General features: G+C 43.5%; 1 protein-coding gene across 1 annotated transcript in view; it reads right to left on the minus strand.

Moving 5' to 3' along the window:
- Positions 1–5978, minus strand: part of LOC106143722 (ubiquitin-conjugating enzyme E2 E2) — a 237126-nt gene that overhangs the window by 176785 nt on the left and 54363 nt on the right. The window lies entirely within an intron of this gene.

The raw sequence follows: 5978 nt of genomic DNA on the forward strand, positions 1-5978 counted from the left end.
ATATGTAGGAGGGGTAACATGTAAGAGGTGCAATATGTAGGAAAGGTAATATGTAAGCAGTGGGGGCCTACAGCATACAACAGCTCAAGGTGAAGGTGACAGTTTCCATCTTGTCTATGTGCATAGGGGAGAAGGGAATTTCAAGGAAACTGCTGGTAGAGCTACTGGTGGATCAGACATGAGGAGTAAAGAGGAAGGTTGATTATAACAGCAGCCAATGCAGAATACACTATGCAAATCTCTGTACCCCAGATCAGTATCTGGAGCAGATGACAACACCTAGCCCCACCCAACATGCTAAACCTGTTTGTCCCTAGGTGAAGACTTCAGACACAGCTGCTGCCATGACCCTGTGACAGCGAGGCTTCTCTAGTCAATACACTCAGCTCACTTTCTCCACTCATAGAGTGTAGGAGCCCCAGCCTAGGGAATGGTACCACCCACAGCAAACAGGCTTTCCCACATCAATTACTATAATCAAGATTAATTCCCCCAACAAACATGCTACGCTCATGAGCCATCTCCTAAGAGATTCAGATCTTGTTAAGCAGCCGATCAACACTAACCATCACAATGCCAGACCTGCCAAATCTAGGTTATCTATAATAGTCTATGGTCAGGTGTCAACCAAAAAAACCTATTAAAAAATGGAAAGAGAGGTTAGTTTTTGGTTACAGAACATCTAAGAATTAAACATTATTACACAGAGGAGTTTGGGTTGTGCCTGCTCATGGACAGCACTATCTTACTTTTATTAAATCTTTTTTCAATGAAGAAAACTCATGTTGAGAAAAAGAAAAAAGAACAAAGGGAGGGAGGGAAGGAGGGGAAGACGGAGAGAGGGAGAGAAAAGGGAGAGGAGAGATAAAGCATTCAGAAGTTAAATTGAGAGACAGATCTCAGACTTTTAAAAGTTGATGAGCTAAAACAAACACATGGTCTTGATTATAAGGCAATGGCAACAGAGAGAGGATTCAGGCCGAAGAAATGTTAACTAGATAAAAACGGATGCAGACCTTTTCAGAGGATCACCTGTCGAACAGAGGAAGGTGAACTCCCTAGAACACTGCTAAGGGACAAGATGCGCCTTTCTGGGGGGCTGCTTGAGGGAGGTGGTAAGGATGGCCCAGTCTCAGCTCAAACGACAGGGAGAACAGCAGCAAAACAGACAGGAAGCTGGCTGGGGGCCTGGCTGCCCAGTCTGCTTACAGATCTGCTTATTTAAAACTAGAATATACAACTCAGAAAGTCTCGGATCAGCCACATTTTCTCCGAAAGAGGCAGCTCTGCACACACACTCGCCTTCCCAGCTCTTGTCAGCATGGAAGCAACCCTGTGACATCCCACGACAGTGAACTGCAGTCATTCCCACCCCTGAGTCATATGCACGAACCGTATGGTACCCTCCTCTAGGGGAAGTGGCAAAAAGTGCTTTGCTTCTGATGAGAAAACGCAGTAGAAGTGAGGCTGCCCCTCTGCCCCCCTGAAGGTATAGACAGCCTTTGGGGCTCCCCATCCTTCCTCTGCCTCTTTACCTCCCTACTCCTCTCTGACTCCCTGCTCTGCTGAAAGCTCACCACATGAAGCAAGAGGCCACATGATGAGGAAAGAAGCCCCTGTCCAACTTCACAGGTAAGGAGCTGAAATACCCCAGCCTCAAAGCCTCAGGTGATACCAGAGTGTTCACAGCAGACATCACTTTTGGTTCAAGTCAAAGTGACATATATACTCATATTCACAACAGAACGTTTTCACACACATAAATACTAGGAAAGGTGACATATATACTTATATTCACAATAGAATGTTTTCACACACATAAATACTAGGAAAGGTGACATATATACTTATATTCACAATAGAATGTTTTCATACACATAAATACTAGGAAAGGTGACATATATACTTATATACAAAACAGAACATTTTCATACACATAAATACTAGGAAAGGTGACATATATACTCATATTCACAACAGAACGTTTTCATACACATAAATACTAGGAAAGGTGCCAGCAGGTGTCCCAGCAGCAACCTTCTGAGAGATGTCAAGAGGGAGAAGTCTGGCTAACAAGTCTCCACACCTGCTCTCCTATCCCTCAGAAGTTACAGAACTACATGACAGTCACCACCTACAGAGTCATGTGCCATGTATGTAGTGACGGTGACTCATGCATCTTCTCACCATCACCACTATGGCCTGATCCAGCTGGATGACACCATTACCCAACGACTGAATGAGTGGGGGAAAAGAACCCACAGATATTCCATACAGTGCCTAATACAAAAGCTTTTGGAACTGTATTTGCTATTGCCAGCTAATAATCTGTCTCAATCACAGTAAAATTTGAGATTAACAGATACCAAATATCAGAAGAATACCTGTCTTCAAAGGATCAAAACTTACTATTTTCCATTATAAAGCATGTTTTAAAAAGACAGCAAGCCCATTTTTATGAAGTGACATCATTAGTGTTTAATGGATTCTTTCTCTTACTATAGAATCATCTTCCAACTTTACTGCCAATTTAATATGGTGTACAATAGACTCCTCACAGTAAAGAGTGATAACGTTTTAAATCAACCACAGGCGATGGAAAGTGATGAAAGATCTGGTATCTGTCTCCCACCCTCAAGGAGAAGAATTCAGACACTAGCTTCCTAGGGCAAGAAGCCTGCATCTGCATGCTTGGCCCTGCAGCACCTACACGCCTGGCCCTGCAGCAGGTGCAGCGCTTCAGCTCACTTCTGCTTTTGTCCTCTGACGAACAGAGATAGCAGACAATGAAGCCAGGCTTGAAAACCAGGCTTGGCTGACTCTGGCCCTGGGGACATCCCACTGACCATCTCACTTCCACGTGCAGTACTTTAGGGTGTTCATAAGAACTCAAGGCTAGGATTCTTAACACTCCCTTTCCTAGAGGGGCCACCTGATCACTCGGAAGAAAATGTAAGTCACAGAAATAACCACACGTATTTAAATTAGCCTCGGACTCCTACGACTCTCTCTAAAATCTGAGCCACTGCTTTAGTTCTTGAGCATTAATAAGTTCTACATCTGGTTACAGCTGCCAAACATTAAAGAAAATATGGGGGGTTTACAATTCACGATTTAGTCTTAAAATACCTTTCCAGAGAACCACCATAAATATGATCATTTAAAGTGACCACTTTGAAGCCACAGCTATTTAATGAGATCCACAGAATAAAAATGTGATCACTAAAGTGTTTTTGAACTATCATAGTGACCAGCATTTACCTGCCAAACTTGATTCCAGTTGGAATAAGACTCTCAGGTGCTTTCGTGTAAAGAGGTAAACGTGGGAGGAAAGACAAACACCTTTTTACAAGGTCTTATTAAAACGAGAGAAATTCCTAAGACCCACACAGTGAGAGGAGGGGGAAGGAAGGAAAATTAACTGGAACCTGGAAGGCAAATAAACCAACTTTTGAGAAACCCGGTCCATTATTACAGATATACAATTAGCCAGAAAAAGAGGGGAGATGGGGGGTGCGGGGAACAAGGGAAGGGAGGATGGGAGGGGAACAATCACGAGGAACTGGAGATGGAAATGTGGGCATGGCTTCTCCTGGCACTCCCGGGTCAGTTCTCAGTGCTTCTTGTCACTATAAAGCCCACATCTCTAACGTAATAAGGAAATTGAGTCTTACTACAAACTAAAAAAATGATGTCAATTTTCCTTACTTCAAGCTCTGAATTGGTGGCAAGACAATCAAATCAAACTATTCACACAATGCACTTATTAGCAGCCGAGGTGGGAAACAGAGGCTCCCGTCTCAGCTGGACTGGTTGCTCTGCCAGCGTCTGTTCCTCCATGCGCTCGGCACTCAGACGGAGGGCACACAAAGCAGCCTAAGCAGCGAGTCAAGTGCGGAAATGCACACATGTCCAGCCATAAATAACAAGTAGGTACCATGAAGTACTCTGATGTCTGTGGCATAAGCGAAATGGCTGCAGCCATATAAATTGGCGCTGTCTTTGTTTTGTGCCTACCACCTAAGCCAGAACATTTTAACTTTTGTTGACAGATAATGGTTGTACAGCACTCAAACACAGACAGTTTCTACAAGTCAAACAAGTGTGCTGTGTGCATGTACGGCCATGCGTGTGTGTGCACTGAGCTAATTCTGCTCTTCTGATGAAAACCACAACTGAAACATTGCTAGTGAACCCACAAAAAGGGCTGTTTCCTTCCATGGAAGTCCACCTCGGCTTCCTGTGCATGCCAGAATTATAATGGGAAACTGTTCATCAAAGCAGAGTGAACTGTTTTGAAATTAGAGAAGAACACACATGATATTTGAGTTGATTCTCAATTATCATTATGAAATGAAAGCTACTTCAGTTTTTCTAGGTATTTCAGTGGGCAGGCAGGTTTCTCAAACAAATTTTCCATAATTTTAAAGTCTCTACCTAAAGTCTATCTTTAAATAATACCACCAAAGTTCTGAAGGTTCATTTAGAAATTATTATCAATATAGTCATGCTTACACTTGAGCAATATACTAAAACTAATAATTAAGGCAGGTATTGGAAAGATTAAGAATTTCCTTAGCAACCATCTCAAAGAACGTAAGGGATGAAGTGAGTGATACAGAGGAACCGCTAGGAGCTCAAGCTGCCGAAGACGAAGGAACTGGCATCTACGATGAGGGGCTGAATTGTGATTTCCGGTATGGCGTGCTCGGTCATCCAGTGGCACTTAAGATGGCCAACAAAGGAAAAATTACTTTTGCGGTAACACTGGGGCTTCAGTCACTTTTGTCACAGGTGACTGTGGCTCTCTGTATTTCTGAGAAAACAGCTACTTCAACTTTTAGTTTGCAGACCCGTGCACAAGGCAGCCTTTCTGTAGAGTCTATGATGTGTGTGCGATGGTTAGAATTTCAGATAACTGAGCTAAGGTCATCAGGTTTGGTGGCAAGGGCCTTTATCTTCTGAGTCATCTCACATACCTCTCTATGTTTCTAAGACAAGCCAGCATCTCTACCTAAACATATCTGCACCTTCTACTACTTCACTGTACTTGGTCTTTGATCTACCTAAGGTCAAAAGTGAGCTGCCAGGGTCAGTTTTAATCTTGTATAAAGTGAGGAGTGAAACCAAATATACGCTACTCCAGGTTGTCCCATCAATGCTTCCCTGGAGGACAGGAGGTGACTTTTCAGCAGTAGAAATGACAGCATTTCAGCCAAGAACTGAAACAGGGGCCTTGCTTTAAAGCAGCAGCTACGCTTGCCCAGCACAGTAGGAATATCCGCTTAAATCACACTCGTCTATGGAGACTTCAGGTAAAACTAAAGACAAATCACACTGGCTGGATTCTGTTCAAGGTAACAGTGAGGAGAGCCACGTGAACTTCAATGATCAAGATGCTCAGGGCTTCCTAGGTGAGCCACCAAGACCTAAGTATTCACAGTGAAAGTGTCCCTGGGGCAGCTCAGACAGGAAGTCTTTGGGCTGCAATCCTAGTCCTCAGCTAATGAATGAGATGGGTTCTACAAAGAAAGGTTACTGCAGCTGTGCCCAGGCATGGAGGGCCTGGCCTCCCTCACCTTTACTCAGCACCAGGTGAGATAAGAACACCTCTTTCACTCCAGCTACGATGCTCTTCGTCATCTCAGGCTTCAAGATGTGGGGCCAAGCAACGATACCCCTGAAACTGAGCCTAGATCCATCTCCCTCTCCTACATTAGCTTTCTTAGGTTCCCTGTCACAATCTCTGAGTCTTCTGCCCCAGTAACAACTTGTGGCCAGGTTCAGTAACTTCCTTCCCTCCCTTGGAAGGAAAGGTCACCTGGGAGGCAAATGACTGGGCTGTTTCTAATAAATGTAAAAGCTGAGAATTAACAAAACAAATGCATGGTATGGATGAACTTAAAACTCTTTTGTTAAATGAAATGATAGACTTGGTTCGTGGAGACACTCTTTCTTAAATAAATTTATTTTTTTTT

This window comes from Microtus ochrogaster, chromosome 6 (genome assembly GCF_000317375.1).
Source record: "Microtus ochrogaster isolate Prairie Vole_2 chromosome 6, MicOch1.0, whole genome shotgun sequence".
In the NCBI taxonomy this organism is placed as follows: Eukaryota; Metazoa; Chordata; class Mammalia; order Rodentia; family Cricetidae; genus Microtus; species Microtus ochrogaster.